Consider the following 16,053-nt stretch of genomic DNA (forward strand, 5'->3'; position numbering starts at 1 on the left):
TTGCTAGGTATCGAGTGTTCTTGATGCTTTCTTTGGTGATACAAATTCCAAATAGATACCCACCTGTAGAATCAAGTTTGTATAACTAATAGTGTGCAATTGTACGAGAGCGGCGTGAAGGAGCTAAAATTTGTGGGATGAAAATGTGTTTCGTTTCACTTTCCCATTGTTAAAGTTACGGAAAACAGCCTGTCAGTGAATAACCTGACAATGTGCCTGACAATGACTGTTTACCACTGGATAATGGTTACATCGCGAGACTGAATAGAAAAACGTCCAGATTCGGGTTAAAACACCATTCCTATAACGGATCGACGGCTAGTCGCGGGAACCTTTTTGGAAACAATACATGTGTGAAAGGTTTATTGAAATCTGTTGTTAATATGAATTCAACAGTATCACTAATATGAACCCAAACCACCACGTGTGTCAGCAATATAAGTGTTCACCAAAAAATCTAAACATCTTTCGCTTCTGGTATTCTGGCAAATCATGTAGACTTACATAAACTGCGTTTATATCGAGCACACTGGCCTGACAAACCATGCAGACTTTTTGTAAACTATGTTTGTAACGAACACATTGGCCTCTCAAACCAGGTACACTTATGTAAACTATGTTTGTAACGACCACAAAGCAAACACGTATAACGAACACATAAGCATCTGAAGTCCTCTATATAAGAAACTTATTTGAAGGTTCCTGAATTTACCATTTTTTCAGTCGCAATGCATATGACGGACTACGGCTATATGAACTAAAATTAGTTGTAGCCTTGAGTTTATTATAACAGTAATTTACTTCAGATGAAATAATGGTCAAAACGGCGTTAAACTCCATTCACTCACTCACACACCCTTGCCCACTCACTGTGTTAAGCAGTGTTAGCTTTTCTTCACTCCATTTGACCCCAGTGACCGATATTCTAAAATGATGATGTGATTACATCTGTCATTCAATGTACACCCCAACAAAACTGTTAGTGAAAGGAAGATTAACCATAATCACTGATGTCGTGAGATTTCAATGAACTCGTGACGGTTTCAATAGACTGTAAAACAAGTGATCGATTATGTTCATTGCTGACAGACAGAATCAATTACAGTAGGTAGTTTGTGAGTGATTTTAGTGACAAAAGTATAGATCTTCAAAAGCAATGTACTTGAACTATTAACGTTCGTAAAGTGTTGTCACATATGATTTAGATTCATATATCTTCTACATAACAATCACTAGTGTCGCTGGTATTCTAATATTCTACCTCACAGTCCTTGAACCACATTCTTTTCCCACTGCCTAGCCCTCTCTGCAATGTAGTCTGTCTGACAGTCCGTGAAGCACATTATTTTCCCCACTGCCTAGCCTCTCTGCAATGCAACAGCCCTAACTAAAGTAAATCTGGCTTCCACCAGGCTCTGAATTTCCCATCTGACTTGGGCTCCTTTTCAATTTAAATTATACGTAACCTGGATGTTGTTGTTGTTTGTTTGTTGTTGTTTGAGTGGTCTTTTAAGCTGCGCGTAAGCGTGGCGAATGCGAGGTTGTGGATTGGATGACCAGCCTCGGTGACCCCCCCCCCCCCCCCTCCATTAGTTGCATATCCACTGGAATGAAAACATGAAAACGGAGATGAGTTTTGAAGTTGTTGTTTTATGTCGTACTCTGATATCCGGTTTGAATGCTAATAACAGTTTGCCACTGGATATAGTTGTGGGCTTGTGGGTTTTGTACATACATGTAGATACCTTAAATGAAACGTTGCAATCAGTGTCATCAATGCTTGAACATGAACATTCGTTATAATATCATTTCACTCACGTGACATTAAATTATAACTCACTCTCATAACCTACTTGTTTATGAAACAGTTATGGTGCATTTCGTGTACTGATTGATTCTTTGCCAGGAATTTATTGGCCTTTATAAACAATTTGTAATCAAGTAGAACTGGAGGTCATTTTGCAGACCTACCAAGGAATTTATCATGAAACGTATTTTCAATTGGGGAAGTCACTCGAATTCCGGAAGTGGATTTAGCTTTTCCTCATGATTCCTCCATTACTAGCACACGCAGGAGATAAAGCTATTATGTTTTGAAAATTTGATGTGGTCAAGGAGATAAAAAAAACTCCCTTTTTTGGTCGGACCGATCGCATTAACGAGACGCAAGTATCATGTGCACTTCCGTTCTACTATGTAGAAAAAAGGCTCTTGGAAAATGTCTCCTTCTTTTAACACGTACTTTCACGAAGGAAAATGGACGCTGTCCGAGGTAGGAACAAGCAAATAATATATATTTTCCAAGTTCAGTATCAGTATCTTATATATTATTGATGTGTGAAACATATTCCTACAAATATGTTGTATTGAAAAACAAATTGATATGTCAACATTTCCATGATGTCAAATTAATATTACCTATATTCGAGTAATTATCCCCCTCGACGCGTTTTGTGGGAGGTATTAAATAAGGACTCCGTCCGTGGGTCCATGAACGTGTGTCTTTTCCGGTGCATAACTTTTAAACAGATTAATATTTCTTATACACTTAGCATATATTTGGCGGTGTATTAGAACCTTTTGGTAGTTTTGGAATACGGAACTGAATAAAATATGTTTGCGTTTCCGTGACAGCAAATTTGACTTGATTGAATTTGGTGAGTGTGATCTTTGCCGGACCAGAACATCAAAACCGTTCACTGTTTCTAAACCAAACTGACAGATAGATAGATAGATTTTGGAAGTAGTTTTGGAATTCTGAATTAAAATGTTTCCAATACTCTCCTTCCACTTTGTCAAAACATTTGACATCATCGTAAGTAGTTGACATATTCCTGAAGAATACTTTGAAATTGCGGCGATATTGATGACTTTGTCTTGTCACCATTTAGCAGAGATTTCTATGACCTTGTGCTGCCATACCTGTCTTTCTGTTACCAAAAGCATATTGATCTTGAATTAGTCAGTCTCACATTCCAGTTATTATAACGCGTTCCCAACTGCCCAGTCATCTCATGCAATGCTAAATGAGGTCCTAAATGAAGCAAGTCTAGCCTGGATCTCCTTTTCAGTTAAAATAGGTTTATTTGTGAATATCAAGATCAAATATGTTCAGAGACGAAGCGTTAGTCGACTCATGAAGTACCTTGGAGTTATGGGGTCGGTGGGGTAACCTAGTCGTTAAAGCGCCGAAGACCCGGGTTCGATTCTCAACATTAGTACAATATGTGAAGCCCATTTCTGTTGTTCCACGCCTTGCTGAAAGCGGCATAAACCAAACTCATAAACAAGATACATCTGTATAGCCAAGTCTAAAAGTACATATATGTAAACTCTTTCATACCCAGGGGCATATATTTTGTATTTTGTTCTGATCTCCTTATTCAACCAACCCATAATTATATATTCCCGATAATATTATACACAGAACTGTATTTAGAGAAAACACACAGTGTACTTGTGCTAGAGACCCTCAACTCTATTTGTCATTAAGGAACAATTAGCAGAAAGTATGTTCTTTTGAAAACAAACTATATTTATGGATCAGTGTTCTATTCATACCTATCGCCATTTTGGGGCTTTCAACCACCAAGGAAATGTGCAAGTGTTAACTCAAAACCGTTACATTTGATGAACACCGAAGGTCGACAAGCTGATCAGAATAATTCGCAGGAGTATGGATGTCAAAGGAATTATCCTATGGACTGAGTCCGAGGAAGGCGGCATGTAGGGGGTGAGAGGGTCGGTGTGACCAGCTGACCAGGATCCTGTGCTCGATACTTTGAATCCCCCTTCTCGCCGGTTACATTTAAAAGATGTATGATCATTCTATATTATAACCTGCCTTTCGGAATCCATATATTCCATGATAGGTGGTCCGAATCATTCAGGTATGCTAGCGATGTTGCCATTTTCGTAGTCTCTGAAAATGAAGAAAATCTCAGGGCTCCTATTCATTTCATTTCAGTTTCTTTCACTGTGAACTTTTTTCAGTACAATATGTGTATTGCAGAGACTAGTTGTTATACTACCATTCTCATAACATAGAGTCTATCGTCCACTAATAAGATAGCAGGGCCTAAGGAACCTACGCGTGTAAGAGGAGACTAAATGTATCGTATTTCAGGTCTCATTTAACTCGTACACGCCATGTAATATTCTATGTGCATGGAACAATACTCATGTCATCACTCATCCGATTTTCTTATCCAAACCTAATTTTTTAACTATACTTGTCATTGAGGGGATATTGCCGAGTACAAACATGAAAGATAAAAACGATAAAAAAATAATAAAATAAAATAAAAAAAACCAAACAACCAAACAACAACAAAAAAAGAACTTCTGTCAGCATTACTGACAATGCAATATTCACGGCGGGGACACCAGAAATGGGCTTCACACATTGCGCCCATGTGGGGAATTGAACCCGTGTCTTCAGCGTGACGAGCGAACGCTCTAGCCTGTAGGCCCCATCGCCTCCAGCATCACTGACACATCACGATAATATTGGAATGATGTAGAGTTTCACTCTACTTGCTAACTGGTCTGAACGTCGTGGATAACGCAGGTCTCAGCCGGAGAATTAGACTAACAACTAGTCTCTGAAATGAAGATATTTTACTGAAAAAATATGTTCATCGTTAAAAATAATAAATTAAATATATAATGAAATGGAGCCTTGAAACTTACTTCATTTTCAGATCCTGAAGCTAAGGAAATCTACACTTGCCACATTTTCTAGACTTTCGTGGTCTTTCTTGGATATATATCCTTCAGGGTCTGTACGACAGACTACTGGAGAATCGCCATTGCACTCCCTCGAACCACCTCGTCTCACAGTATCTTCACAGCGGTTGTCAGTGTAATCTGTAAACATCCTGCCTCTACTTGCTGCACAAGGGGAACATCTCGCCATTTAGCTCTCTAACCCACATAATGAATAATGGTGTTCGTTTACCCCAAGGTTTTAGAGAGGCTGATTACTTTATCAGTTGTGTATCTTAAAGGCTGCATTAATTAGTTATGCATTTTCTCAATTACAGTAAGCGTGAACGAGATGTATTGGGAAAATGTGTTTTCGAATTCACGTAATGCAAGCTTACAGCCATGTGGACAAGTGGCTTGTGGTCCTGCTGTTAACACATTCAGTTGTTAGAGAAGTGCGTCAGTGGGGTCATTCGGCTAATGCTTCAGTGTTAGTGAGTGAGTTCAGTTTTACACCGTACCCAGCAATATTCGGGCTGCATAGCGGCGGTCTGTAAATAATCGAATCTAGACAAAACTTTCCAGTGATCAACAGTATGAGCGTCGGTTTACGCAATTAGGAACCGATGACATGTGTCAACCATGTCAGCGAGCATGACCACCCAATCCCGTTAGTCGCCTGTTACGACAAGCATGGGTTGCCGAATACCAATTCTAACCCGGATCTTCACGGGTCCCAGTGCTTCAGGAACAAGACACATTATTTCATCAGTGTTACGGAATGATTAAGCCTCTTGAGATATGTTCCAAACAGTTTATCATGCATGCTTCGACATGTCTCAGTCGTGTCATATTTCAAAGAAAATAAATTTTTCGAATAATCTGAAAAATAAATCCAAATATTGGATTTAATTTGTTTGATTGATTGGACTCACATTTTCGAGTTCACGTATCTGTTCCTTGATCGCATCAACTTATCATACTTGCACAGCCCAGCGATCAAATCAATTTGCAATGGAGATGGTGCACTGAAACTGGGTTCTGTGAAGTTGACTGGTGATCGGCCCAACTGTTGATATTCTGATTTTCCATTTCCACCATGCTCTCGTCACGAAGGACATGCCAGCTGTGATGTGTCGTTTGTCAGGCTATAATATGCTGGCAGGTTTCCGAAAGCCGCGCAAACACGGGGAGGAAAATCATCATAAATCCGTCGGGGGACGTACGATTTCAGTTATTTCAAAACCATATTGTTATCAGTAACAAATAAGGTTTTCGAGAACAGATGAGCGTATAATGTGTCATGCCTGTATTTCTCATTCCAAAATTTCAAACCATAATCACACACCCATTCACTTCTGTCAGTGATTCCTGTCTCTGGATTGTATTTTGAACAGATGATGAATGTGTAGATAATCCTATCATTATATCTGAATACAAACGGGTGAAACGAGTATTCCTTTATACATAATAACAAGAAAAGATAAAAACATTACTTGATACATCCGTACCTTCCCTGATCCCTTCCACTAAAATAACAGAATCACATACCGACCCCAGACACTCTTAAACTGGAAAACAAACCGATTCATTCAAAAATCCAGGTGACCTGTACCGTGTCGACCTTGCAAAAGTCATTGTGTCAACTACTTGGCGAAACCCCCTGGAACAGATAGTGTCTGACAAGATTTTATCACTATTTATTTTGGTGACAAAACAATTTCAACCTTTGCAGGAGGCTGAACGTTTCACAGACTATACAATGTCACCTTATCGACATGTTTCCCCTGCATTTCGAAAGATCCTGAACTTAAGACCCAAGCTCAGCGGGTTGCTTTAAAACGTGACACGCCACTCATTGCGAAAGCAAGATCTTTATGCAAGTCACAGTCGGGATCAGGTGGGCTGGTTTGGGAAAATATGTCTGACCCACATCTTGATGGTCATGGGTAGACTATCGGGTCTATTCTATAACACCAAGTAGGAGATGTCATTTATTGACACAATGCTGACCCCTGCCTTTCTGGTGGTTCTATTAAAAGCACAGCCGATCACAAGGAAGCACTTACGTCTAATTGGCTCCTATTATAGACATTCAAAAGTTGTGTGTACGTTCAGTCAATCATGAACTCAACACCTCCATTGAGATCGCACATTCGACGGGCGAAGGTTTCTTTAACATCTTTTAATACATTGTGTGTGATGGTGGTTTCATGTGCCCACGGAGTTGAGAAGTAAATCGTAGGTTAGTTGTGATTCACCTGAACGGATGACAAATGTAATGAAAGCTGTAAGTTGAGATTGAAAAGTCTCAACCAAACAGTCTAGGTCAGGCATACAAGATCACGCCAGTCCCTCCATAATAGCGCGACCAGATTCATAGGATATATCAATACATTTACAGTTACATTGTACACGTGCATCTGAATAAGATTAGACTGATTTTATATCTGTTTTATGTTTCTTTCAGCCTTATGCACATAAGCAGCTGCAATAAACTGCTTGTCGATATGTTCTGAATGTGCCGCGGGAATGTCGTAAAACGATGTGTGTAGTTCACAATAATTTCTATTGAATATATGACATAGAAATTCTTTGCGTGTGACCCAGCCTCTTGCCACGGGCAATAGTTCACTGTCGTAAAAGGGACATAAACTAGCGTTGCTAGGCAGTACCTGTCGAAAATATGCTATATTGCGACTGAAATCCCCAAACAATCATTCGATGGGTACTCGAATGTACACAACAGACTCTTATTGGTCGTGTTCTTGTAACACGTTTTTGTTGACAAAGAACAGATAAATTGAACTCTCTCTTCGGTCTAATTCCTGAGTTCCAATTGGCTATAAAACTGAAATAAAATTTGCGCTTGCCTTCCGAGTCGGCTTGGATCTAACGCATAAGCACAATGCTTATTTACCGTTACTCGTGTTTGGATTCGCATAAAGTCAGCGTCAGGATTAGGGAACCGTGAATCCGCGCCGAGCTGGCTCCCTAGTCACGTCACAGGGCATTTACCGTTAGGTCTTCCATGTATTTAGTACTTCATTAGTGAAGAATGACGTGCACTACAGTCAACCCTAATATTACGAAGTCGTGTTCCACGTTAGGTCTACGTGAGTGAGTTTAGTTTTACACCGCTCTCAGCAATATTCAGCTATATGGTAGCTGTCTGTAAATAATCGAGTCTGGACCAGACAATTCAGTGATCAAAAACATAAACACCGGTCTAAGCAACTGGGATACGATGACATGTGTAACCAAGTCATCGAGCCTGACCACTCTACGTACCATGTAAACATTTTGTAAATACTAGCACATTATTTTGTCTTGAGAGACATTCAGGATGCTATCGAGACTGCCTTAGTTAAAAATGTGTTTATCTAACCACGAGCAGATCTCAGATTCAACATTTTTACCATTTGCCAATGCATCAGGGTAGCTATATGTTCAGCTTAGTCATTAAGTAAAAACAACTTAGCTTTACGTAAACACCATTTTGTCAGGTGCAGTGGAATGCTTTGCTATCACAACGCAAAGCAAATGGCACTTGAGACCGTCTATGTATGCGCGAATGGGTTTGTAATGTTTAGAAATGATCCCATATGTGATGGCATGCGATGTACAGAATACACTGGGAATGAAATGTTTGAAGCATGTTCCGATATGTGATACCATGCAAAGTCTGAAGTTGTTAACGTTTGAAGTTGTTAACGTCTGAACTAGTTAACGTCTGAAGTAGTTAACGTCTGAAACTTTCATCACTTTTGGTTTTCGTCACTTCGAAGTAAAGAGTTTTGCTGAAAAGAGAATTTGTTCAGGTTCAAGTTGCATAAAACGATTCTCTATTCTTCATACACATACAGTCGAGCACTGTTGTCTCGATATTCATGACCAAGAAAGAATATCGCGTTATCCGAATTTCGAGACATTAGACCAGATCATATCATCGCATACAAAAATGTATCAATGAACAAGCGAAACGAAAAGTAACTTTAATGTATATTGATTGGTCTGTACATTTTCACTCATAATGTTTGCAGTTACACTCGATACATCTCCTGTTACAGTGTCCATCTTAAATGTTACAAAAGTTGGATTTATTCAACAAACGTAACGAAGAATTATGAAACTTTAGGTAGACGGCATTTTGTGGTGTACTTACTGATCATTTGGAAATGAAGTATGAGGCTTATAGAATACATTTCCACTCAGAAAACAGGCGTATTAACGCTTTTATTTTGGATGTCAACGTGCTATCAACGTGTCCTCACCTTGAGGAGTCAATGTTAAATCCGATTTCCAGTTACGGATTTGAATCTTGTGAGGTCACGTATTGGATCAGATGGTCAGGGTGACTTTCGTCATAGCTAGCTTTAATGCTGCTGAGTGCAACAAACATGTCTCCAAGACTATGTAGAATATATTACAGAAGATCCCTTTACGGGAGTCTAAAATTGATTGAAATCTAGATGGAGGAAAGGTAGCCCAGTGGTAATGCTGCTCATCACGTCCACATGAGTGCATTGTCTGAAGTCATTTTCTGGTGTACCCCGCCGCGATATAACTAAAGTCGGCGTAAAGCTAAACTCACCCTAAAACATATTGTTCCATTTGGATATGCTTTGTAATTCTGTTTTGATATTTTAAGATATGATGACTTTTTTCTTGGGATTGAAATATGTCAATCTGGCCAAATTGGTACAGTTGAGTTTGGGATGAGAATATGTGAGCCAACGTTTATTGTTAACGCTGGTTATAAACTTCACCAATAAACCTTATTGTTGTCATAAGTTCTCTGTGATTCATCACCCAATCCATTAGTGAAGGTCCGGATCAGAATTGATCTTCGCAAGTCCAATGGTATGCTTGTTGTAAAAGAGGACTAAAAGGATCGGGTGGTCAGACTCGCTGACTTGGTTGACACATGTCATCGTATTCCATTGATGCTCATGCTTTTGATCACTGGATTGTCTGGTCCAAACTCGATTATTTACAGACCGCCCCCATATAGCTGGGACATTGCTGAGCGCAGCGTAAAACAAAACGCACTTATTCATCAGGCCTGTGTCGCGAAAACAAAAGAATGTTCTCACGCAGTCACTTCAAATGCCCTCATGAAAATCGTTACTTGCGTCTTGCACAAATACAGCTGTGAAGCTAACATTGAACACATGCTATTCATGGCCAGTGCTGAAAAAACAAAATAGCCTTCACTTAGAACGTATACGAGTATTTTTGGACAATTCAACAATGAAATTAATTAGTGAAATTTGGAGAACATGACTCGGTAAGAAACCGAGATCTTTGACATTTGTCATTCGAACCTGCGTTGGCGGAGTCGATGCAATAGCCGTCAGTATCAACCTGTCTGTCAAAATTACTGCCGCAATGGTTTGCAGATTCAGTGCCCTTTTATCTCTCTGTTACTTCATGCTTTAAACATACTGCGCATTTTACCGGCGACACTAGTAGCAACTACTTCTTTCTCTACACCGACACCACTGCGGAAAAGTACAGTGTGACTCCAGCTATGGGACGCTCTCGATTATCAACTGGTCCATTGAGAGGCTATGTTGACACACAAGCACATAAGACATTTGCACGTCATGAAAGGTTAATACCTTTGCTCGAGACTACATTGTTGTCTTCTCAGCCGTGCCGCCGCAGACATGGTAAATAAACCCTTCAAGTTCTATGGTTCTTATTTTCCTGGTGGCTTCCCATAGTCGAGTCAGTCCATATGTTTTAGGCCATAAATTCGTCCTTTACGAATAACCTTTTCATAACCACATTGATTTTTGAATTCCCAGTCTTTATTTAATAACGTGCCTGGTTGGAATATTAGCACAAAAGTAAACACTTTTGATGCCATTTCAGTCCTGTACTCATTGCCCGTTGATGTTATTTTCATAGTGTATAAGCACCACACTTGAATAAACAGTGGTTAAACCACTCAAGGTTTCATGCACATCTGTAAAATAGCCTGGTTCTGTGTTCTTCATTGTGAAGCCGGTGTGAGGCTGGATAGACGTGTTACACTGTGCTTGATTCTCAAAGGGTTTCACAGGACACACACGCCAAATGCAGGACAGAGAATAGTTGGGGTTGTTGGATTTCTGTTTGAGACATGAAAATATTTTGGGCACTTCTCCATAACCTCTATTTTGAAAGGGGGAACCGTGTAATACCTTTCCCATTACATGCCGACGAACTGTTTCTGTCAGTCTGAGGTACGAGTATAATTATGTTTTTCTTGTAATTTAGATTTCCGAACTTATGTTCATTTTATTGTCGGCCAACGGCGATTGTTCGACTGAATGTCCAGACCAGCTAACATGTTTTACAGAAGATATTGTCTGTCTCGAAAACAGGAAGGAACTAGTGGTCCATGCCAAACGTTTTAAGGATATTCTGACACTTTTATTGGTCGAAGTTCTCAGAACGTGTACATATGAGAATCACGCGCTTACTTGAAGTAGAAAATCTCAAAACAAACTCCAGAAGCTTATTTCCTTTAAACCTCAATATATCTGTCTTTACATGAAACAAGGTTAGCTAGTGACCGTGGAAATCATGCAAGTTCTGATATGCCACTGCTCTATTCCTTCTAAAGGTAATTTGATTGATCTATTGCTTTCATCGGCCCAAGTGCATATCTGCAGGTAATTGATGTACATGTAAAGAACAATTCTCGACTGGTGTCAGTCCATGGGGATTTAAGGGAAGACATCCTCTGAAACCAAAGCTTGTCCTTGACAGGCGATCGAGGTGCAAACTAGCCAAACTCTAGTTTCAGTAACATGTACCAACGTGCTACAGTGGTGTATATTTGTGCAAGTGTTTGGTAATCCTGTCTTCACAGGACTATTTACAGGTTATTTTGTTATAGTTAGTTAAACAATATTTATATATGTGTTCGGGTATGGTTTTACATCGCTTTTAGCAATATTCCAGCAATAGTACGAGAGGACACCAGAAACAGACTTTACACATTGCACCAATGTGGGGACTCGAACTCGGTTCTTCAGCGTGACGAGCGAACACTTTAATCTCTTGGTTACCCTACGCCTCTATTCATGTACGTGGCTGTTGTATCCAGTGTACATGTTGAATCTTTCAAGACAGTGAGTACGGCCGTCACAAAGCAACAATATCCTGTTCTTGAAAAGTCTCATTACGTAGTTGCTTTCGTCACAAGTGATGGTAAGATAAACAACATTCTTTACTCATTTATTTAATTTGTTATTTGTGCTGAACGATTAAAGCTGTTTTGCCATTCACAGTTTATGTCAGAGTGTCTCAGATCATTTACGTCATGTATGTTAAATGATGCCCATGCAAAGTTATGGAACAGTTCAAATGGGCTGTCTCCCTTGGTGTTGCATCCACAGTCGTAGGTCAAGTTCCCGATAATTCACACATGCGATATTATGCTTCATGATAAACTTAAAATGAAATTAACCATACTCACCAAGTTCCATGCACTAACTATGTATAAATATATGTTGCTACTGCCTTCCCCAGACCAAAGGAATATATGGAAAATTTTGTAGAAAATATAGCAGTACTACGGCGTAATTGTAAATAGCCTTCAAATTTATAAAATTGTGAAAGGAAGCCTTATACAACACATTTCAAAGTGAATGTATTAATGAATGCGTAAGGTCACAGTACAAGCACAAAACTCCAGACGTGGCCATGTTCATAAATGACAGTTTACAATGGATATCGTTGTAATTTCGATGCCACTAACCCGGGTATTAACAGACTCAGTTCTTCCAACCTGTACCAGGCCCAGAACCCACTCCATCATAGCAACAATTTCAAGATAACATCCAATATGGGTTATGTGGTTATCACAAGCAAAGGTCTTCTGAAGCGGGATAGAGTTCCTCCAACCCATACTACTGTAGAGAAACGATAAAACTCACAGCGCATGGATCTCGCTGCCGCGTGCTTTCTGATTGACAAAGACTTTCGGGGCTTGCTTTGATTCTCAGTAAGTTAACATAAGACACCTTGCTGAGATGAACACGTGACTCATGGTTTAGGTATGTTTTCTAGTTACCGGGAGTCACCTGCTCAATTGCAACATTCACCACAGGTTCGGCACCGTGTCTCTCTACGCAGACCAGCAGACATTGACTATACTTTATGGCTATTACGAATAAATAAAACTCATTTATTGCCTCGGTAATGCAATTAAAAGCTCACATGTGGTGTGTTTTACATTAACCGTCTGTAGTGGTAGCAGTTTCAGAACCTTTTCCAGGCCTTTATGTCATGGTTTGGCTCTGATATGATAGTTAACTTTAAACATAGACTTTTAATCATTTGATTTTGAAACTAGAAATGTTGAATACGAGACCCTTCGCCTATAAAAATATACTACTCAAAAAAGGATACGCATAGCTGAAAATTGTTATCGATTTATACACTTAAGGTTCAGAAATACAGGGCAGTCATGAGGAAAACCTGAATGAACATTAACTTTCCAATACTGCAAGAGACTGTACGCCACAAATGACAAGTGTTCCAAGGTCAAGGTCGCAGAGCAGACAGTATCTGGTGTGGCCACCATTAGCATTAATGGTTGCTTGGCATCGGTGTCCCATCGACTGGACCAAATTCCGGGTGAAGTGCCTGGGAATGAGTTGGCACTCTTCCCTCAAGGCCACAAACAGAGCAGGTAACGTCTGTGGTTGAGGGTCACACTGTCGCACACGACAATCCAATTAGTCCCACAAATGTTCAGTTGGGTTAAGATCAGGTGATATTGAGGGTCAATAAAGAATCTGAACGTTGTTCTGGGCAAGGCAATCCATGGTTATTCTTGCTGTATGCGACCGAGCGTTATCATGCTGAAAAACGACTTTTTGGCAGTTCATGATAGGAAGGACTTCAGCCCTGATGATTTCCTCACGGTAACCTGGACCTGAATGAGATCTGTCCTGCCACTGTATGAGATGGCAGTCCAAACCATGGCACTTTCACCACCAAATCTGTCCACTTCCTGTACACAATTTGCAGCGTAGCGTTCGTTACGACGTCGATATACTCGTGCTCTTCCGTCGGGAAGTCGCAGCATGTAACGTGTCTCATCACTGAAGATAACAGTTCTCCACCTTTGCCATGGGAGATGTTGGCGACACCACTGTCTGTGTTGTTGGCGACGTTGACGTGTAAGGATAGGTCCTCGCAAAGGTCTTCTGGAACGAATATCAGCCTCACGTAAGCGGTTCCTCACAATCTCATCAGAGTACTGGCACTACCGATGTTGTGGAGGATGCTGTGGTGAACCTGTTCGCAAATGTCGAAGCCGAATAAACCTGTCCTGAGCGGGCGTGGTCACACGGGGTAGGTCGACCTGACCTGGGGCGATCACGTGTTGACCCTTGCTGCTGGTAGCGATGCCAAAGTCTTGCTATGGTACTCTGTGACACATTCAGTTGCCGTGCAACTGCAGACTGAGACTGAGACTCCCCAGCTTCCAAATGATAAATCGCATTATTGCGCTGAGCCTCGGTAAGTCTAGGCGTGACTTTAACACCAAATTTAAGATTGTCAGCTGTCACAAGAGCATTGAAACCTTCCTACTTTTATTGGAAATGATGCATGGAATGTGCATGCAAAAGGAACCGCATGAATGTCTTCCCGTTCACAATTTATTGCATTTACTAAGGAAAACAGATTTTGGTGCGTTCTGGCGAGTTGTCCTCAATGACAATGGATTGAAACTCGGCAATGTTTGCAGGCAGTGTTCACCATAGATATACAGATTACATACTTAGACATCAGTGATTCAAATTCGAAAAGTTACATGGAAAAATACTACCTATGCGTTTATCATTGGTAAGTGAAACATCGAATTGTAAATTGCATGTATGACATGTGACATGCAAGATAGATGGGGGGTGGGGGGGGGGGGAGAATAATAGGTATAATTATTGAGGGTTCGTGAGTAATAGCCTCTTTGTCGTATCACTTTATTTTGATTCCGAAGAGAACTTTGAAAACTGCACATGAATACAACATCTGAATAAACAGTAGCTGTCGAATTTATGATACAGCGCAAGGTGATTTTCATCCTCAACACTAGAGGCAATATAGAGAAGATTCTGTCTGAGCGTGTTAGAAACATCATGGATATATGGGGTGTGTTTGCTTCACATCGGTGGAGCTTATTTAAAGCATTTACATCTACATGTATTCATTTGTATATCTGTCAGACCATGTTGTCAGTTTTTGTTGGAATGATCTCACACATAACACATCCGGGGCGTTGGGTAGCTTAGTGGTTAACGCCTTCGCTCGTCACGCCGACCTGGGTTTCGTATATGGGTACAATGCGTGAAGTCCATTTCTGGTGTCCCCCCGTCATGATATTGCCGGCATATTGCTAAAAGTGGCGTAAAGCCTACTCACTCAATCGTATTGAATAACAAGCGTGTGATATGACCCCGAGGAATGTCTAAGGTATATGTTGTATATTTCTTTTTTTCTTTTTTTAAATGTACATTTAGGGTCAGGGACTGCTAACGGTTGCGTCTTCTGGTCGTCTTAGAAACAAGTGAGTTCGGATCCTGTTTCCCTTTTATTACAATATGTTTCCATGATTTGGATAGGACCCGGACCCGGGGAATCAGAAAATGTAAAAACGTCCAAGACCTGCATCAGAGTTTAATCCTTCGTTACACGTCAAAATGCCAAGCCTCCATTTACGTGGAGCACTGTTCAAAACGGTGTCAGCGAAAGACAACCACTACAGTGGCATTTGAAGTCCTACATACAGCGTAGTTAGGGGTATTGATGTGTCAGTACAACAACTGCATTTACAACATGCTAAGAGAACTGCGTCCTGAGTGTCCCTCGGATTCTTCCATTCCTGGAATATTTTTTAAATCAGCGCACCTACGCAGTCACTCATTGAATTTTGAAGGTAATGTAGTTGACGCTGATCATCTGATCATCAAAGAAAGAAGGAAAGATAAGGAAATTCGACATGTTCCCATAAACACGTTGCTTGTAAAGAGAAACAATTGCGATGAGTTAGGGAGACATGTTCCCCATTGTCAAGAGAAAAGGTTGTTCCCGATTATCAAAACAAACGATGTTCCACAATATCAAGGAACGTCTTGTTCTCCATTATGAGAGCACACGTTGTTCCCCAGTTTCAAGAAACAGATTGTGCCTAATTATCAAGAAACAGGTTCTTCCCCAGTTTCAAGAGACTTATTGTACCCTGTTGTCAAGCTGCAGGTTCTTCTCCATTTTCAAGAGACTGACTGTACCCAGTTATCAAGCTGCAGGTTCTTCTCTATTTTCAAGAGCCTGATTCTACCT

The 16,053-nt window shown here is 40.3% G+C and overlaps 1 protein-coding gene across 2 annotated transcripts in view; it reads left to right on the top strand.

Moving 5' to 3' along the window:
• LOC137278287 (growth hormone secretagogue receptor type 1-like) overlaps nucleotides 1–16,053 on the top strand; it is a 69,612-nt gene that overhangs the window by 31,959 nt on the left and 21,600 nt on the right. The window lies entirely within an intron of this gene.

Source organism: Haliotis asinina, chromosome 3 (genome assembly GCF_037392515.1).
Source record: "Haliotis asinina isolate JCU_RB_2024 chromosome 3, JCU_Hal_asi_v2, whole genome shotgun sequence".
NCBI lineage: Eukaryota > Metazoa > Mollusca > Gastropoda > Lepetellida > Haliotidae > Haliotis > Haliotis asinina.